At 37.0% G+C, this 22,589-nt stretch overlaps 1 protein-coding gene across 2 annotated transcripts in view; it reads right to left on the bottom strand.

Moving 5' to 3' along the window:
• Positions 1 to 22,589, bottom strand: part of LOC138706037 (Krueppel-like factor 8) — an 877,162-nt gene that overhangs the window by 253,815 nt on the left and 600,758 nt on the right. The window lies entirely within an intron of this gene.

Below are 22,589 nucleotides of genomic sequence, written 5' to 3'. Positions count from 1 at the left end.
CAAATGTTGTTAGATTTAAATAACCATCCATTATTTAGGTAACATTAGGAAGATTTTCCGTTTATAAAATGGACGTCTAAGAAAAAGTAAATCTCACAAAACAAAATTTAGAAGAGACCCTTGTTATGTATTGAAATGTTATTCATGAATAACGTGTTAATTGTAAATTGATACTTACGTATCCGCAGCATAGAAAAATGAGGCCGATGAATTAATTAATAATTATTCATAATTTAAGGCGTAACAAAAATAAAATTTCTAATCACAACTTTCTACTGTTTTTGTCACTGTATACCGTAATGTTTAATATTAACTAATTAATATATTTTTATAGTTATTGCAGTTTGAACGAATAGAAAGACTTGTAAGTGCATAAAATCGTATTTTTAGCTACCTGAAATTGTATCTTTAGGTGCCTAAAACTGCATTCTTAGTGACTATTTTGATAATTTTAGTGTATTTTAGGCGTATAATATAGGTTTTTAAGGGTTTAAAAATCCGAGGTCTAACAATTACACATAGCGAAGTGACAGAGAAATTCCATTGGGCGGCAGGATATACAATGGAGATAAACAGGAATAGAATCACGTCTATTACTACAGTCTATTATTCATGACATTAATTAATATTGCATGTAATTTCACAGCCGAAATATAAGAAGTTAGAAATAAATTGGATTGTAGTATTGTAAATTACAACTTTTTATCTGACAGAGTTAATTTTTTTCCTTTAAAATCCCATTACTGCTGTTTTAGAAATTGTACAGTTCCGGCTTTAAAAAATATCAACTCACGTGCGGCACAATAAAAGAACATAAATAAAAAGACAAGCAGGGAAAATCAACTTAAATTGGCTGTACCGGTGCCTTTTTTTTATGGATGTGAGAGTTAGGATTAAAAAAAAAATAAGGTAAATACAAACAGCTCAAACGAAATTCCTATGAAGAGTGTTTGGCTGCTCAAGAACCGATAAACTTAGAAATGACCATACAACAGCATTAATGATGGAACTGTAGGATATGAAAAATAAAAACTGGTACGAACACGTCATCACAATGGATACCAACAAACTACTTTATTTAGCAATATTTTACAAACCGAAAGGAACAAGAAACCTACAAAAACCCAGAAGAATATGGGGTTGTGACTACCGAAACAGGCCAAGGGCTTAAGACTTGACGATAATGATAATTATGATAAATTATTCTTGTTGCTAGAAAATCAGTGCAACTTCTCCCCCTCATAATCTCGAACTACCAACAGCTTAATAGATTGATTTATAAGAAGAAGGAATAATGCTGAAACTGATCAAGAAGAGAAAAAGAAATTAGCTGGGCCATTGGCTAACAAGAAACCGCCTAGTGAAAGATGCACTGGAAGGAATGGTGAACGGGGAAAAAAGTTCGGGAAAGAAGAAAACATCAAAAGATGGACAAGATATGTGGATCGTATGCAGATACTAAGAGCTATGCGGAAAAGAGTGAAGATTGGAGAATGCTGGGTTTGCAGTAGAGTTGCCAACTCCAGAGGACTGAAATTCAGGACATATTAAAAATAAATGTACATTTTAAAAAAAACTTAAAACAATTTCAATGTAAGTACGGAGCACACTAGTATTTTGAAATTCAATTATAAACAACGAGAACTAGGCTTACTATTTTTATATTACTATTTGGTTGAACGTTAAAATAGGTGACATAAAAGTCTTACACATTTAAAGGCACAAAGATTGCTATTCATGTTACTGGATTCGCTACATTAACATTACAGTTTAAAAGGACAGCTGTTGCTTCCTTTGCTTTCGTTTTCATCCATTCACAGTCTTCTACCTAGGGGCAGGTCTTTCACTGAAAACCCAACATTCTTCAATCTTTCCTATTTTCTGTCTTCCTCTTAGTCTCCGCATATGATCCATCTATCTTAATTTCGTCTAACATCTGATATCTTCTTCTGTCACGAACTTTTCTTCCCTTCACCATTCCTTCCATTGCATCTTTCAGTAGGCAGTTTCTCCTCAGCCAGTGACCCAATTAATTCCTTTTTCTCTTCCTGATCAGTTTTAAGCATTATTCTTTCTTCACCCATTCATTCCAACTCAGCTTCATTTCTTATTCTATCTGTCCATTTCACGCGCTCCATTCTTCTCCATTTCCACATTCCAAATGCTTCTATTCGTTTTTCTTCACTTCGCCCATGTTTCTGATTTCTGTCCCCCCTTAAAATGCCACACTCCACACAAAGCACGTCACCAGTATTTTCCTTAGATTTTCCTCCTTTGTTTGTGGAAGCAAAATAAAATATATATATATATATATATATATATATATATATATATATCTGTAGGGCATATTAAAGATTTTCTTGACTAAAATTTTGATTTCACAAGTTCTGGCCTCACTTTTTTCTCTCGTCAGTCCAGATATTTTTCATTTGCGAAAAAAAAACTCACTCCAAATGAATATTGCCATTTGGAAGAGCATGCATGTGTTCAACTATTTTCTTTAAGTTTGGCACACTACATGTTTTCAATATAGTGTTCCAGCGTTCTTCAGGCATTGGTAGATTTTTCATTCTAGGAATCAATATGTGATTTCAGAATATAAAATTGCAGTGAATAACATTTCGAACATTAAACGTCCTGAAAACGATTTAATTTCTTTCCTGCATAGGGAACGGATTTCCTGACAATCCGGAAAAATTCGGGATGGTTGACCACCCTAGTATACAATGAAGATCCTGTCCTTGAGAAGAAAACTATGAATGAATGAATGAATGAATGAATGAATGAATGAATGAATGAATGAATATATATATATATATTTTTTTTTATTTTACTTGGTTATTTAAACGCTGTATCAACCGAAGTTATTTAGCGTTGATGGAATTGATGATATCGAGATGATATTTGGCGAAATGAAGTCGAGGATTCGTCATAGATTGCCTGACATTTGCCTTATAATAGGGGAAACCTCGGAAAAAACACAACCAGGTAATCAGCCCAAGCAGGAATTGAACCCGCGCCCGAGGGCAACTCCGGATCGACAGGCAAGCGCCTTAGCCGCCTTAGCTACGCCGGTGGCTGAATGAACATATGGAGAGGGGGTCATCACCCAACACTTGGACTATACTCTTATCCATTGTATTGACCACCAGCTAGACCCATTCTTACCCACTGGTCGACTGTGCTAAGATACGTTGTGTATTCTAGTTGCCAAACTTTCAGAACGGCCCCGAGGTTCACTCAGCCTCCTATAAAATTGAGTACCGGATCTTTCCCGGGGGTAAAAGGCGGTCAGATCGTGGTATCGACCACACCACCTCATTCTAGTGCCGAGGTCATGGAAAGCATGGAGCTCTACCTCCATGCCCCCCAAGTGCCTTCATGGCATGTTACGGGGATACCTTTACCTTTTTTACCTTTTTTATTCAGGGTGCATGCAGGCAATCCCACATGCCACTGGATGACCCTCCTTTGCAAGTCACCGACCGGTGATCAGAGATATGCTGAAGAATATTGGCCTAATGGAATAGAGAGATGTTAGTAGAATGATGCCTACTTTGGAAAAAAGGGAAACTGCAAGAAAACCACAACTGTGTCCTTGTCCGGCAGCGTCACTATATATCCCAGGCAAGATCCAGACTCGAACTCGGACCGACTGCATGACTAGCTGACCGTCTAAACCACGCACAAGAGCAGAGAACACTCCAGAGTTCACTGCATACGGAATGCTTCAACGAACTTAAGTGAATGATAAAATATGAAGCAAACAATGCTCCCAATCGCTCCCGTGCAGGCCACATGCCACGGGCTATCCTCCTCAATAACATTATTTAGCAACAGCCGCGCCGATCGCAATCGCTTCATTTCCAGGGCCCCGAGGTGGCGCGGCGGCGTCGATAGAGTTGCAGTGCAGACTGTACCTGGGTGGAGTCTGGAGAGCCTCTCGGTAAATTGCTGCTCATGTGAAGATGTTCCTCTTGTAGCAATATTCCTCTTCCTGATAGGACGGCTTGCTCAAGGTTAGCGGGGTCAGCAGCAGGTGTGGCCGCGGGAGGGTCACACAGAGGTCACATCGCGTCATATTTCTCCAGATTACATGCACACGAGACCTCGTCGGCCATGACTTTGCCTTTTCACCAAGTTTTTACAAAGTGCGAGATCTGTCTGCGTCGCAGTTTCTGGTCTCGGCCGAAGCAAAGCGGCTAGTGACGACACTGCTTACCCTACCGACACTCCCTGGCTACCCCCACACACGTGGACAGCTACCCTAGTTCTCCTCAGTAATCCTCATTGATGGCTTCAAGGGGTTAGATTCAGATTAAAGAAGTAAAATTTTGGAAATATTCAACATTTTTTTCCTCCATTACTGTATCTTGTACAATAATGAAAATTAGTATGTGTAAAATATTCTCCTTCTGTCATATGATAAACATGTTCTTACGATTTAAAAAAAAAAAATATTTTTTTTTTTTTTTTTTTTTTTTTTTTTTAAATTAGAAATTCATTGTGCAGTGATGAAGCGTTTCCCTCATAACTCAAAAAGTATCCAACATTCTGTGATGAAATTTTTTGTGTGTATTTATGCATGTCATAACTACAATATGATGCAAAATCACTTCTCTAACTCTGATAGATTGTCTGATAAAAAATAATTCATTTTAAAAATGGTCAAATATCAGTATTTTCTATTACACAAAATAAAAAAAAATATTGTTTATTAAGGACTGTAGTTGAAAGAGCATGATATTGTAAACATGAGTTTCAGAAATAAAATAAAAAAGAAAGAACATGAAAAAGTTAACAAGTTCATGAGTTATGAGGGAAATATATAAATATATTTTTTTAAATAGTAAAAATATTTTTTATATAGCAGAAGGACAGTGTTTTACACATACCAAATTTCATTATTATACAAGATACAGTAATGGAGGAAAAAATGCTGAATATGTCCAAAACTTTTACTGCTGTAAGCTGTATCTAACCGCTTAAATTAAACTTGAGAGAACCTTGGTTAGGCTAGACACCCGACACGAAAAAGAGTACTCGTCTCTTCCGCAGAATATGTGTGTATTTCGCCTGTCTTGTGCCTTAATTGGTGATCTTGCGCCATGTGAACCGCTCAACTAAGAAGCATCCCTATTAATAATGTTTTAGTAGTATTTGGTTAAAATTATAAACGACGGAAAAAGTGGCACTGATCCCAAACCTTAAAAGCAGAAAATTATCATGAGAAAAATATTGAAACGTGAATTACAGAAACCTCACATGTCCATTTGGGGAATTTTTTCAGATGTAACAAAAACAGTTTGGTATTATGAAGTGACTAGTTTTTATTAGAGTATAGAAATAAGTTCTAGTGTTTGACATTTGATATACATGAACTTAAAATTTTTTTTCTTTGGTATTTTCTGGAACAAAATCTGAATTTCCTGGATATGAGAGGTTTCTGCAATTCACGACTAGTGACAACCATTTTATTTCTTTAAAACAACGTTTAGGTGAAGAAGACGGAAAACTACAATTTTTTTTAGCTTATAAAGAACAAGAAATTGAAAAGTTCACACACATAATCATAACAATGCAAAATTATGTGAACAGCATATTTAATTCTTAAAATTTCTCTAAACCTATAAAAAAACAAAGAAAATTAAACTGATTTTTTTAGTTACTAAAAAATTCCACATGCCCTCGATTTGTGGTGTCCGTGCTATTTTCTGCAGTTGACTAACTTATTAATAAAAATAATAATAATAAATTCTAGGCACGACAGTCCTTGAAGGACCATGGTCGACCATCTGGCTACTGGCCTCACGTCCACATGCGGAAGCAGAGGTGGACGATCATCCAACCGGAATGGAGGTATCGTTTGGTTAGCACGATGATCCTCCCAGCCGTTTTAGCTCGCTTTCGTAATCGGATTGCGCTACCTATTCGAAGCCCCCAAAGTGCATCACGATGCTAGGTGGGCACCGGTCCCATACACTGGCCGAAAATCTAATTCAGTATACAATATTACTGCAAACTTTAGTGTTTTTTTTCTTATCAAAACTAATTAAGAATGATGATCACCACGTATATAGTCATCTTTTCCTACTTTTTCATTAGGAACTTCACTAAATTTTGCAATAAAATACTGAATTAGACGATGACTAACTTATTGATGCTTGAAATGTAAAGTCAGCACTAGACGTGTGGGATTTCTGCACCACTTTAAAGGCCTTTGTATGAATATTAAAACCATATTAAAAACTTAATTTGAGAAAAATGTGACTTGTAGGGTTTCCGCAATTCAAAATACAATTGTCATTATCAGGGAACGGATTTATATGGACTAAAAATATATGAAATATGTAAATATATATGTAGTTATTTTTACCAAAATATGGAATTAAATATGGATTTTTACCAAAATATGGAATTAAATATGGACTTAAAATTATAAAAAAATGACTATGTACGTTAAATATTGGTACATTTTAATCAAACTAAACAAAAAATATAATGGACGTACCTTATCTTCCAATGTAGTTTCAACAAAACACAATTTTTATTGTCTGTTACCATAACAATAGGTTACAAACATTTCTTTCAAGTGCTGAAAAGTGAATCTTCTTCTATTGTCTCTGAGGATAGATTTATACTGACTAAAAGAGCGTTCGACGTCACAAGAAGTAACTGGTACATAATTCAATTTCACAATGTCTGCTGGGGATAAGTCCAAGTTAATCTTCACTGTTGATTCACCACTCATCACAGCAACAACCTTTTGTAGTTCTTCATATCCAGGGTTTTTTGAAAGTACAGTGTCCACCTTAGCTCTTACTGCATCTGCAACTTTACCTCTACCACGATTCAGTTGTTCCACAGTACTATTTATAATTTCAAAACTTTCAGATAGTGAAAGGTGCCTATTTTGGAGACTTTTGAGCGTTTTTATGATGCATGAAAATGTATGCTGAATGTGAGCTAAGTCATTCTTCACACTTATGTCACAGGTAACTGTTTTCGCAGTATCAATTGAGACTGCATCTTCAGAGTCCAATGCAAGGAGAACATTGTTAATAGAGTCTATATGTTCGGCATAATATTCAACTGCTTCTAGCCATGTACCCCATCTAGTTAAAATTGGCTTTGGTGGCAATGGAATTTCAGGGTACATTTCTTTCAACACGTTAACTCTACTGGGAGCTTTGAGAAATACTTTTTTCACTGATGAAATCAACAAATCTACTTTAGGGAAATTGTCTCTGACCACTTCTGCCACACGATGAAATGCATGCGCCACACAAGTAAAATGAGTCAATTTAGGATATACAACAGATAATGCTTGTCCAGCTTTGACCATATAAGGGGCAGCATCGCTAATAAAGAATAACACATTATCGTACATAATACCCTTTGGCCACAGGATACCCATAGCTTCGTTGAACAGTTTAACTATAGTTTTGTTATTGCACTTTTCTAGAACATCACAATGTAAAAGAATTCGTTCAGAATATTGTTCACTTAACAAACCGATAACTACATTACCAACAAGTCTACCTTCTTTGTCGGGAGTCTCATCAATGGAAACCCAAATTGAACTATCTTTAATTTCATCTCTTATCTTCTGTATTGTCTCATCGTAGATGGATGGAGCATACGTCTTCCTAAGTGTTGACTCATCCGGGATTGTATGTTGAGTATATTTTTCAAGGAATTCCCTGAAGACCTTATTCTTTAGTTTGTAGAGAGGAATATCAGCAGAGATGAGAGAACGGCACAGGTCGATGTTAAACTCAGATCTTACATTCGATGTTGTTGGTTGTGTTAAAAACAATTGTCTCTGCTTGGAATTTAGTTGTTTGTTGGCCTGATGTTTACTAGTTGTAATGTGTTGTTGCACCAGGAACTTTTGTGTAGATGATACTGCACACTGACACAAATTACAAAATAATATTTTATTGTCAGTTGATAAACCATCTTCTTTAAATTCTGAAATGTAACTTGTTAGTTTTGATTTTAAATTGACTGAATGACGTACTTTTGGCATATTTACCGTCTTTATAGTATGATTTACAAAACTGAACCTATGTGTACTCTGACTGGCATTTAACTGTTGAGCTGCACAACTGAAGTCTGTTAAAAATTTTAAATTAAATTAATACAGTTTTGTAACTTACTTTCCCATTGTTGATAGGACTGCTAATTTTCAAATAACTCTGATGTTAAAGGGATTACTCAACATGTGTTTAAATCTCTATTGTTGAAATGTATTTTTAAAAGTTAATGGAATTTTGTTTTGTTTTATTGTTAAACCTAATATAATATGGACTGTTTTATATGAAATATGGAAAATATATGGAAATTAACGAAAATATGTACTAAACTCTAAAATATGGAAAAATATGGAAAATAAAAGTAGGATTTTTCAACCCTACACATTGTGAAACATAAAGATAATGCAAAATATAAATTATATTAGCTTTATAAGTAAATATGTATTTACATATAAATCCTTTCCCTGGTCATTATCATTACACTTGGGTTATGGTTTCGCTTAACTTACGAGGGCCGAACCAGGGATGACTACATGCACAGGCTCACAAACCCTAGTGAGTATTATATGCAATGCTTCTTTCAATTCCGACGTGTGCCCATTGGATGACATTCGTGAATCCGAAGTTGACAAGTGGACCTCCTGTGTCAGCTCTGCAGGGCAAGGTCCCATTTCCAGGGTACGTAGCTTGAAGTCCTTAGAACCTTCATAGACTCCAAAACTCGCGCTTCACCTAAGTTTATTTTTAAATATTGCAGATGATAGTGGCTACGAAACTTAAACAGATATTAAATTCCAGAGGTAATTGGTAAATTGACATATTCAAAAATAAACAACGTTATTGCATTAATTTGTGTGTCCTGTTTTTACATATTCTCTTCGTGCATTTCCTCGTTAACGGAGATCATATTGCATCGACTTTTATGAAATTTAATTTAATTAGGTTAAAATAGTATTCTATTTCACTTATTTAATACGTAAAAACCGCTCCTGTACAAATAAAAAAACATACTAACACGATAACGAAATTAGTATTACTGTCGTACTCTGAGGAGTTTATCTCTGGAAGGAAGTACACATCACGTAAGAAACTAGAGACAATTACAGTATTGTACAACCATACAGATAACATGCGCCTGCCTTTATTTAATATGAGTTCGGCATTATGGGTGCTATTCATAGACATTTCGCTAGCCCGCGCTACGAGCGTGTTAAACTAGCCCCGGCTATCGAATGGTTACTTGTACAGGATTCATATCATATCATATCGCTGACACTGGTATATGAATACGAAAAACGTTAATTCGCTGAACATCCACCGAAAGCCCGCGCTAAGAATGTCTATGAATATGTCTGAGCGCCAGGTCTAAAACCGTGAGGTATGAGGAAGTGGGGAACAGGGGGACGTGACTCAGCATAGCCAGCTAGGGAGTGTGTGTGGGTGTTCCCTCCGTAGCACAAACATTAGCTCTTGAGTCTTACGCCATTACTCGCTTGTTGCTGCCACGCCGCATTCCTGCCGCGGTGTATCTTTTTAGCCTAGTAGAGTACAATCTTACGTCATCACCCCCTTATCGGTTCCACGCCGCATTCCTGCCGCGGTATCAGATCTGGCGTTCAGACAGTATTTATATAACCTATATTCTACTGATGACTGTATATTATTGAAACGACTGCTACAGCTTCTCCGTCTGTACTACGTTTTTAGTATCCAATAATAATTTAAGCATTCACTTGCAATCAAATGATAAGAATACGACAAAACACCATTCTCCCATACCTCATCTCGCAGAGACAAACTCGTCGCAGATAGGCAATAAGTATGCAATGTACAGTGCGTCTAGAGATAGAATGGACTTGCCGGCTGTTTACATGTAAATCTGGCAGTAGGTGCGGCTACTCTCGCCCAGTCCAAGGCTGCCGCGGTCCACTCTATCTCTGGACGCACTGTATTATTTAACCATAATCATCCAGATACACCCATGTTAAACTAGCAAGTCTGTTAATTTCTGAAATGGATGTCTCATATTCACACATATGAAAATGCCTATTACTCTATGGATACAATTTCTAGGATAATATATATAGATAGTGTAGAGAGAATATTGTTCAACGGTTTTCTGTGCAGTGACGGAAAACTGAATGGACAACGAAATAACAAGTTTTGACATGTCGATCGCTTAACCGACACTGAAGAGATACTAGAACTGAGTTTTGAAATTTTTACAATTTTAACAATATTTAATTTTGTAACCGTTTATTGAAAGCATTAAGTGTAAATGTGTACTAATTTTCAGCTCAATCGGACTGCTAGTTTCGAAGTTAATTTTATTTTAATTATGCAAAGTAGTGTTAATCAAAATGTTCCTTGCGCATTACATTTAAATACAGCAAGTTCATATTTCTGATTCACGGTCAATATCTTAATGCTGAGAAGTTCATGATATCTAGGCTAGTTTAGGAACAATAATTTTTTTGAAACTCAAACGTTTATTTATTTATTCATATTTCTTACTTACATAATAATTTTAGCTCTTAATTTTCAAGATACTTAACATTTCTTAACGTGTGTTTTGTGTGTGTATCTAATGCCTACCCACTTCACTTGCGTGATTCGGGTTCCGTTTACTGCGGATAGATGGCAGGACTGTGACCCATTTTAAAGTTGCACACCACTTATGGCAAGCCACGTTAGGCACGATCAAGGTTGCCATACGTACGACTATTTTGACTAATCGTACGAGGTACGATCGAACTCTATTTTGTACGACTATTTTAATGAAGGAATAAAATTTGGTGTTGTGTTTGAATGTTAAATGTCACTGTGAATGTGAAAAATAATTAGTAATATTCTTTATTTGAACAAAAATTTGCTAATATAATTAGAAATAGGCCTATGAATCACTTTTTTAGTGTATTGTGAAATCTATCTATAAAAATAGTAAGGTGAGAAATGTACGACAATTTTATGCTAAAGTACGATATTTTTCATAAGTTGGTACGACGGTTGTGTTTCCTTTATCTGGCAACCCTGGGCATGATGTATATCTGTGAAGAGTTATGTCGTGTACTAGGGAGAGTGTATGTATAAGTATTCGTGTAAGTTTAGTGTATGGAATGGATGAGGATGAGGAAGGGAGAAGTGGAAACCCGGTGACGGCACGTACCCTACCCCTATCGAACAGCACCAAGGGGGCCGGCAGGCTTAACGTCCCCATCCGACAGACGAATCACTATCAATAGTGACATATGCCTTCTCTTCATATGCACTGCGGAGAGATTTGGAATTTAACCCGATAAAACTATTCAGTGTAAATGAAATTCTTAACTTAAAGATTTAATCTGTATTAAATTATCATCCCAGCAGGTATATTTAGTGATTAGAAGTTGTGCACCACCATCTCCCCTAGTCCCGAGGTATAAATTTTACATGAAAATTTCTGACCCCGTCAGAAATCGAACCCGGGCCGGCTAGTCTATTAGATCTCAAGTAATCCTATGCATGGATACCTACGAATATTGTCATTGAGTTTGGAGAAAACTGCATTCGCATGGAGCGTTTTGAACATCACAAATATACTGGTAGTTTAGAGAAAAAGACAAATTTGTGAAAAGAGATAGGCCTACAATACTGACAAATGAAGCAGGCCTATATAATAATCACTCCTGGACCTCAAATAAGAAGTAGAGGCAAAAAAAACCTCTTACTACCAACTTCTTAAGTGCCCAAAGAATACTTTCGTACAAAAAACGGAAAATTGATTTGACCATTTTTTGTAAAAACTCAGTCCTAGCGTTCCTGAAACGAAGTACAGACAACAGTCACGTTAGAGCTATGCATTGCGTCATGACGTCATGTATACAGTGAATGTCCCAATTACATGTGTGATTACCACACCCTTTTCACACAATCATCCTACGTTCAGTTATAAATAACTGTTATGAATCACTAAAATGCGATATCATCGGGGATAAAAATGGATAGAGGTACACACTTTGTACATAGTACACGAGATATCATGCAATCCTTTACATAAATCTATAAAACGAAATACGGTATTCTAAAGAAGACGATGTGATGTAAGAACTGTATTATACCCAATCCTCCCAAACACTGTTCTTTCTTTGTAACAAGGAATCGTTCCGTAGACCAGTGGACTAAGAAAAGTCTTCAGTCATAACCACTAAGTTCCGAGATTGCAATGCTATCAACTTATGCAGAAGATATACTTATTCCACGCAACAAATCATTGCGGAGTTTTTAGACAGAAAACAGGATTCTTTAATTTTTTTAAGTTGGTTATTTAACGACGCTGTATCAACTACTAGGTTATTTAGCGTCGATGAGATTGGTGATAGCGAGATGGTATTTGGTGAGATGAGGCCGAGGCCGAGCGCAACTTCAGACCGGCAGGCAAGCGCCTTAACCGACTGAGCCACGCCGATGGCTGAAAACAGGAAAAGGGATCGCTACTCCACCCCAATCAAATCCTCTAAAATATTTAATGTCTGCATAATATTTCTCGTGGGCTGCGAAGTTGTGTACCTGTATTCACTTTTCAATTCATCATCATCATCATCATCATCATCATCATCATCATCATCATCATCATCATCATCATGACTACTTCATGGATCAGACTTTCCCCTTTTCCGTTCTGACTATTGTGAAAATTATGAAACACGACAGGCGTTCCTGGTTACGGTATCAACTTGTCGCAACATTACCGTTTAACACATGACAGCAGAAACAAACTAAAATAACACAAAACCAGTACCCCTGAAAGAGAAATAAATTTCCACCTCCCAGTCGGCTTTACTATATCTGTAACCAGCTATGTTACAACTTGAAGTACAATCAGAAATTCTAAAATGTTATAAAATTTAAAAATCTCAAAATGACGTAAGAAAAGGATAATAAATAACATTCATGTCGTGATTTGAAGTTTCAATAATCACATCCGTAAAAGGATTAATTCATTCATAGTGTTCTGACCAAGGGCAGGTCTTTCACTGCAAACCCAGCATTCTTCAGTCTTCCCTATTTTTCTGCCTTCCTCTTAAGTATCCACATATTATCCATGTATCTTAACGTCGTCTATCACCTGATATCTTCTTCTGCCCCGAACTATTCTCTCGTTCACCATCCCTTCTGGTGCATCCTTCAGAAGGTAATATGGTGAAGAATCGGTAGACCGGAGAAAAATTCTCTCCGGCACCGGGACTCGAACCCGTGTTTCCAGCTTTACGTGCTGGCGCTTTATCCACTAAACCACACCGGATACAATCTCCGACGCCGGACTGAATCCCTCTCATTTTAAGTTCTGCGTTCTGTGTTCCCCTTTGTTGGCCTACCCTCGTGTACCGTGTCACAGTATGTGTGGCAGTAGACACAATGACCAACCACAAGTACAGAGGTGCACTCATTACGAGTGACTAAGTGGCCAGGGTCCGAAGGAACATGGCGCCGACTTGAATCACAAAGTGATTACTTACGCTTTATCATTCTTCACCATATGGAAACGCAGAATTACTGCACTGAAACTCCATATGTACTTCGATACATCATAGTAATATACTTCAGAAGGCAGTTTCTTCTCAACCAGTGACCCAGCCAATTCACTTTCCTCTTCCTGATCAGTTTAGCATCATTATTTCTTCATCCACTCTTTCCAACACAATTTCGTTTCTTATTCTGCCTATCCATTTCACACGCTCCATCCTTCTCCATATCAACATTTCAAATGCTTCTAGTGCTTCTCTTCACTTCGTCGTATTGTCCATGTTTCTGCCCCATACAATGCTACGCTCCACACAAAGCACTTCACTAGTCTTTTTCTCAGTTCCTTCTCCAGTGGTCCGCAGAACATGCTATGGTATCATATTTTTATGATCATCGATCAATTGTAATGTGTATTGTATTTATTTTGTTATATTTTATTGGGTTATTTTACGACGCTGTATCAACATCTAGGTTATTTAGCGTCTGAATGAAATGAAGGTGATAATGCCGGTGAAATGAGTCCGGGGTCCAGCACCGAAAGTTACCCAGCATTTGCTCGTATTGGGTTGAGGGAAAACCCCGGAAAAAACCTCAACCAGGTAACTTGCCCCGACCGGGATTCGAACCCGGTCCACCTGGTTTCGCGGCCAGACGCGCTGACCGTTACTCCACAGGTGTGGAATTGTGTATTGTATGTTTTGCCTCTTCTACCTCGTTCTCTTCCCTCTTTTATTCATCATTAGTTCACCACCATCATCATGAAGGATTAGAACAGTAAAAACAGGTATTCATAAATAGTGGCCTGGTCATGTGGTTAGCATGGCATGACTTAACACACGAAAAGTAATTCATATAATAGCAATGGGGGATAACATTCAATGTTACTTTCTTTTTGTGTGTGTTTTTTTAATTTGTATTTATTTACTTGTCAATTTGTTAGTTTTACCTCCTCTGCTATGGCATGTTACAAGCCACTGCACAGCGGCGTAGGAGAGAGGATTTCAATTGATGCAGACTAGACATGTTACGTACAGTACATTGTAGGCCTCGTTGGCCGTGGGATCAGAACTAATGCAGGATCGCCGCGAAGACATCACAGGGTAGTCACAAATCAAGGAGAAAAAAACAGTTCCATGGAATCGAAATAAATTTCCGCCCATTCCGGTATCCGAACTACGGACTGCTTAGTTGAGAAGCGCGTACTCTATACAGCCACAAGTGTGGACTTGTGTATTACATAAAAGTGGAATATGTTCTGAGCTACATTTGAATCCCCATTTCCAAACAACGGAAAACAATATTACGAATGTCGAAAATAATGAAATTGTGCCAGAATTTAATCCACATATCTAAGACGTATAAACATCCGAAAACAATAAATCTGTGCCATAATTTAATCCACAATTTCAAGATGTATAAACATCGGAAAACAATATTACGTATGTTGGAAATAATAAATTCGTACTAGAATTTAATCTACAATTTCAAGGTGTATAAACATCGGAAAACAATATTACGTATGTTAAAAATAATAAATTCGTACTAGAATTTAATCTACAATTTCAAGATGTATAAACATCGGAAAACAATATTAGGTATGTTAAAAATAATAAATTCGTACTAGAATTTAATCTACAATTACAGCATGTATAAATATCGGAAAACAATATTACGGCGCTTATTCCGTCGGATCCCGGCCAACTAGTCACTCATAACGAGTGCACCTCAGCACATGTGTGGACTTCGGTCCTACGTTCATAGACATCTATGACGTAGTGCAGAGGGCGGCCACTAGAGGGAACCCAAGAGTTGGAGCTTAATCTGAGACGATTCTATCCGACGTCGGGGTTGTATCCGGTGTGGCTTAGTGGATAAAGCATCAGCACGTAGAGCTGAAAACCCGGGTTCAAATCCCGAAGCCGGAGGGAATTTTTCTCCGTTCCATTACTCTTTCATCGTATAATATTACGGAGGTTGAGAATAATAAATTCGTGTCAGAATTTAATCCACAATTTCAATATGCATAAACATCGGAAAACAATATTACGCATGTAGAAAATAATAAATTTGTGGCAGAATTTAATACATAATTTCAACATGTATAAACATCGGAAAACAACATTAGGCACGTTGAAAATAATAAATTCGTGCCAGAATTCAATCCAAAATTTCGAGATGTATACACATCGGAAAACAATATTACGCATATTGAAAATAATAAATTTGTGTCAGAATTTAATCCACAATTTCTCGATGTATAAACATCGGAAAATAATATTACGCATGTAGAAAATAATAAATTTATGCCAGAATTTAGGCCTAATCCACAATTTCGAGATGTATAAACATCGTAAAGCAATTTTAAGCACGTCGAAAATAATAAATTTGTGCTATAAATTAATCCATAATTTCAAGATGTATAAACATCGGAAAGCCATATTACGCATGTAGAAAACAATAAATTTGTGTCAGAATTTAATCCACAATTTCTAGATGTATAAACATCGGGAAGTCTACACCTGTGGAGTAACGGTTAGCGCGTCTGGCTGTGAAACCAGGTGGCCCGGGTTCGAATCCCGGTCGGGGCAAGTTACCTGGTTGAGGTTTTTTTCCGGGGTTTTCCCTCAACCCAATACGAGCAAATGCTGGGTAACTTTCGGTGCTGGACCCCGGACTCATTTCACCGGCATTATCACCTTCGTATCATTCAGACGCTAAATAACCTAGATGTTGATACAGCGTCGTAAAATAACCCAATAAAATAAATAAAACATCGGAAAATAATATTACGCATGTAGAAAATAATAAATTTATGCCAGAATTTAGGCCTAATCCACAATTTCGAGATATATAAACATCGTAAAGCAATATTAAGCACGTTGAAAATAATAAATTTGTGCTATAAATTAATCCATAATTTCAAGATGTATAAACATCGGAAAACAATATTATGCATGTAGAAAATAATAAATTTGTGCCAGAATTTAATCCACAAATACAAGGTATATATGTAAGAACAATAAATTTATGCCAGAAATTAATCCACAGTTCCAAGACGTATAAAAATCAAAAACCTATATTACATTATGTGGAAAAAATAAATTTGTGTCACACTTAGACCCAAAATTTCAACATGTATAAAAATATACGCATTAAGAACATCACCATATAATTTCTTCCCATGTTTGTAAGACTGACATGTGATGCGGTTGTGAAAGGTTGCATAACACAGCAGCACTAGAAACGGACATGGAGTATAGAGCAATCATCTCCAACAGAAAACAATGACTAGAGCTTCAATACATTCGTTTCCTGCGGCGACGACGTAACATAAATTTAGATTGCGTTACAGTACTTCAAGGCTGGCCATGTCGGTCGTCTATCACGATGATGAATTGGTGGAAGATGCTCGCGTCCGAGGGCAAAGCAAACACATGAATATTAGAAATGTGCGCGTAATGTGAACTAGAAATTAATGCATATCAGCCCGAAACTAGGGCGGATTTAAGTAGGTTCTGGCGTTGCTAGTTAAATAAATATCTGTACCGCACACAAATGTCTTAACAACTTGGATGAACTCAAGTCATATTTATAGTGTAGCTGTTCCTCTCTCTCCATATTTCATCAGTTACTTTAAAATAGGTGATTTATTCCAATTTATTTCTTTAATTTATTCGAACAATGTTTAAGTATTTTAACTAATTAAATATGTTTGTTACACCATCACCATCAACACTTTTACCAACTTCCAAGGGCCGAAGAGCCCATTCCGTTTGTAGCGATGATCATGAACTAACGCTAGACATTCACAAGACACGGAACTTTATAGTTGCAAAGGCCTATACTTAAGAAAACATAAACGAACACAAAAATAAACACCCAGTCTTTATGAGAATCGTAACCCCTCCGGTAAGTTTCAAAGACAGTGTAGGCTTGGCTTTTCGAGGACCGAACCCGGAACGGACTCTTACATTTTGATTAAATTTGGCCCATTGTGTGTCCAATATACGCGATGATTGTCCATGTCCGACAGGTGGCACTCGTGAATCCTATACTAACAGGTGGGCCATTCCACCTAGTCCTGACAGAGCCTGTCCTGAGACGAGTACCTTACAAGCAGAGAGCGGATTTTCGGTCTCTACACAGCAACAAGACGTCATGGTCCTTGGCATATGGAGGGGGCGTAGCACTGAGTTCAATGACCTCTCTACAACTGATATGAAGGGTTCAGAGCCATAGTGGGCTAAGCGCCATTTATTGAAAACGGAGAAAGCAAGGGTTAAAGTTAAGTGAATACCATAGTTTAATGAAGATTGACATATCATTTAGTATGAATGTGTAGCCTATACTTTATATTACTTGCTATATGTTTCCATTGAATTATGGTAATAACCTCAATTTAACCCTTGTTTTCTACGGTTTTAGTAAATGGCGCTTGGCCCACTATGGCTCTGAACCCTTCATATACAGTGAAACCTTTCCTTACGGACACCCCCAAGATACGGACACTCATCATATACGGAAAGATTTTTATGTCCCAACTGAAATAATATAGAAATAATGATGAATTTAACTCTCATTTACGGACACTCTCAGACACGGACACGGACAGCTGACTCACAGTCCTAAAGCTTGTTTTACTTCCTGACTACGGACAGAACTTGGATTTCAAGACATAATGTGTTACAAAAATGGAAAATTTAGTTTTGAGAACTGTACAGAAATTCTTTAACATGAAAGACAACGAGTTAGACTTCTAGCTCGTTGATGAAAGAAGACAATAAGGGTCTCATAGGCTACCACTAGTCCAGCCGGCTACCCCTTGTTAGCTGGAAGCGGGTGGATAAACAAAATCATAAAATTTAACCTGTTTGATGGGTCCAAGGTTTCCGCCATCGTGAAATTGTATTCGACACATGATAGGGTTAATAGGATTATTCTCTTCACTTCAATCAGTTGTTCTGTTTCGAGAGACATGACACCTGAACGTAAAGGTTAATTTGAAAACTGTAAATTACAGTACTGCATAACTGTAGACCTAGAATAAAATTGCCTTGCACAGTACTGTATTTTCCTTCTTCGGTCTTATCTACTGTAGTTCAAAGTTGCAAAGAATTTACTGTAGTACAGTAGACTGTATTTAGAATTAAACTACGGTAATACATTTCATTTAAAGCGTGAAGGGATATACATAACGCATATTATAAATTTACTGTTAGATTGGGGAGCCTCCCTCCCAATTACGGACACCTCCCAGATGCGGACAGATTGTTATGTCCCTTCGATGTCCTTAAATGAGAGGTTTCACTGTACACCTAACGTTCAGTATCGGGACCGAAAATCCGCTGTCTGCTCATAAGACTCAGATTCTGGAGTCCTAAGTCTTTCCTACAGGGCCTATTAGCACTGGAAACCCATCCTACCCCAAGACGATCTCTCTGTTCACTTAGTCGACAATACAATGATGTCCTCAGCATTAATAGCAGTGCGATCATTGGTATAAATTAAGTCGCAAAACGCTGAGAAGATCAAACGACTTGATTGACAAGTGCTGAGCATTAGAAACCAAATATAAATTTCTTATGGACTCGATGGGACCTGAATGCAGGTCCACGGTGTGGATCCCGACCATCTATACTTGTTTTTTTGAAAGATGAGACATGACAGTTTAGCGGCCGAACTTGGAACTACAGTGCTATGTTGCCAATATGGACTACCACGCTGCCAGCTGATGGAAGGTATCAACTGATGTTACGATGGCTGACGTTAAAACATTCATTGACAATTGACGCAAAGGTAAGAAAAAAAACACAAAAATCGACAGAGAATCAAAGATGAAACGTACCAATGCTAACACTGTGTGCACAATAAATGTCGCCAAGAGAGCTATTAAGCACTCGTCATGTGGGAACGGTAAGTTTGGCAACTCAACCGTTGTTACCATAGCAACAGGCCTACCATCGCAACGCTCCTGTCATGTCCCATCTTAAAAAAAAAAAAACAAGTATAGCCATTCCATCATTGGTGCGCCAATTTGTGTCGGCGTAGGAACATCGGATGCATCCAGATTGAGAAATGCCGAAACGTCGGAATGTTAGGTGTTGACCCGCGGAGCAGAATCGTGAAGGGTAGCAATTCGTAATGACGGTCTCGTCGCGAATCACAATTAGCTCGTTACGTAACAAATCGAACAGTTATTCAAATGCGAGTGTAGGCGCCACACCCGCGGCGCGGCGCGGCGCATCGTGAGGCGGGGGCGGGTCACGCGCTGATGGGAAGATGTGCGCCTCGCGTTCCCATCCAGCCGGCCTCACACCCAACGGCTCTCCTTGCGTCACGCGAGCTAATGGACCCGCACCACGTTTCGGCTTCATTAACAGCCCAGTTATTTACAGTGCCCACCTCTACACCACTCCTGATTTCTCCTCCTCCATCGAAAATTGGCAAATTCTACATCTGCAAATATTTGCTCCATACGATGAAGACAGAGCAATTATACAGTTCATGACCTTATTTTTACTACAGACTTAGAACATTTCAGTTAAGAATACTCTTTAGATTTTATATGTCCCTCAAAATCTAAATAGGCATAAAGTAGACAAATTCAATTAATTCGTTAATTAGTGAATTCATATATTTAATCATTCATTCATTTAGAATAACTCTTCTCGGGTTCTCAGCCAGGTTCCAACTCATCTGGCTGAGAACCCGAGAAGAGTTATTCTACATCAAACGCTGGGAAAGCCTCAAGTCATACATTTATATATTCATTCTCTATCCATTCATTTGTGAATTTATTCACTTATTCGTTCTTCCATCTGTGAATTCATACGTAATAAAATTAATTCATTTCATATTATGAAAAGGAAAGCATAGAAAGCTCTGAAAATATCAAATTCAACTCGTGGCTGAAAAGAGTTAAAAAATGTTATGTTTTATTTAACGACGCTCGCAACTGCAGAGGTTATATCAGCGTCGCCGGATGTGCCCGAATTTAGTCCCGCAGGAGTTCTTTTACATGCCAGTAAACCTACTGACATGAGCCTGTCGCATTTAAGCACACTTAAATGCCATCGACCTGGCCCGGGATCGAACCCGCAACCTTAGGCATAGAAGGCCAGCGCTAAACCAACTCGCCAACCAGGTCGACCCGAAAAGAGTAGTTTAAGTAAATAGTTAATTGCCATTACACAAATACAGTGCTTGGACATGGCATATAATATACAAGATATAATAATAAAATTATACAATAAGATAATAAATCGTAGCAATCTTTTCATTACATTTTATCTGGTGTTTCCTCAATTCTACGAGCTGTAAATTTTATTTCCACAAGAATTAACATAAAACCAATTAATATAAAACCAGAACGAATTCTCTTATTTGTATGACCTGCAGTCATTACAGCACTATTAATACTTCTATCACTTCCAGTACTTGCTGGAGCAATTACAAACAAAATAGAATAGGTTTTCAGTCGGGTCTTCAGATATTTACGAGCAGTCTTGGAGTAAGATCGGAGTTAGTAAATAATGTATACAGACTGAGCATGATATTTAAATTGTAAGCGTAACATTAATTTGCAGTATAAACGGTTGTTTAAATAAATATCAAATTGAAAGCTAAGTAAAATTAACAACATAAGTATGCTTGAATCTTTAAAGTGGATTGCAAATCACTACCTAACTAAAATTAATGACAAATGATTTTTTAAATAAAAAAGTTAATCGCAAACTAATAAAATTTACAACAATAGAAATAAATTTATAAAATAAACAGCAAGGCCAACTAAATTAAGAATAATGAAAATTAATTTTCAAAATTAATATCAAATTACAAGCTAACTAAACTGAACAACTACAATACAAATGAATGCTTAAAATACTCGTAAATGGCAAATTACAAGCTTATAACTAAAATTAACAACTGAGACAAATTTGTAGTGACAATTCACAGAATAACAGAGCAAAGTTGTACAGTAATTAAATGTCAGAGCAAACATAAATGGAGACTATGGCAGAGGGAGGGGACAGAAAGAGATATGACTTCGGTTTATTCGAAATGAAGACGAACAGCGTCTAACGACTACCGAAATTATGTTTCTGATTCTCACTATATTATGTTTGACCAAATGCAGTTCAATTTGATAACCAATAGCAGAGCTTCTGTAAACAAGCAGAGTAATTGGTTACATTTAAACATAATGGAACGTCTCAGACTACCAAGACAAGTACTTATCTAGCTAAAGTACTTTATGGAAAAGGGTTTCTGGGTCGATCTTACAAAAGATGTAGGCCTAAGGAGGTTGTAACACGTCACTAGACCTATTCCTTGGCACGGTGGTGATGATGATGATGATGACAATAATAATAATAATAATAATAATAATAATAATAATAATAATTATAATAATAATAATAATTTATTTTAGCTGCCAGAGTTAAGACCATAAGGCCTTCTCTTCCACTCAACCAGCAAAAAGTATATATACATGGGCCTACGTACAGTATGAACTTACAAGCTACGAAGAATACAGAGTTACTTATGAATTAAAAATTAAAATACTATGAACTATTAATTAAACACTGAAATACAAACTGTGTAACAGAATTTAACTAATATAGGCCTACACAGAATGTTAATAGCCTATATTTCAAATAATGTTAGGTAATAGAAAAAGATTATGAGACAATTGTCAAAAATACAGCGCTATCAGGATGGATGTCTAAAGAAAGAAGTTACCTTATAGTAAGTGGCCGTTACGTCTGTATAATTAGAGCGAGTTGCTAAGAAGGTTATCCTTTAAGCTATTTTTAAAAATGTTTATTGTCTTGCAGCCCCTAATAATTTGTGACAAGAAATTCCATTGGCGCGAGTTGGATACTGTAAAAGATGATGAATAACAAGATGTTCTATACTTAGCGTGTCACAGATAAGTGATCTGGTACTTATGTCGTGGTTAGAGTACAGATAAGAAACGAGACAAAAGGTAATTTGGTGTTGAGGTGTGCAGAATTCGAAAGAGTAAAGACAAAGAGTGTAAAGTTC

This window comes from Periplaneta americana, chromosome 9 (assembly GCF_040183065.1).
Source record: "Periplaneta americana isolate PAMFEO1 chromosome 9, P.americana_PAMFEO1_priV1, whole genome shotgun sequence".
NCBI lineage: Eukaryota > Metazoa > Arthropoda > Insecta > Blattodea > Blattidae > Periplaneta > Periplaneta americana.
This window is presented reverse-complemented; position numbering and strand designations above follow the sequence as displayed.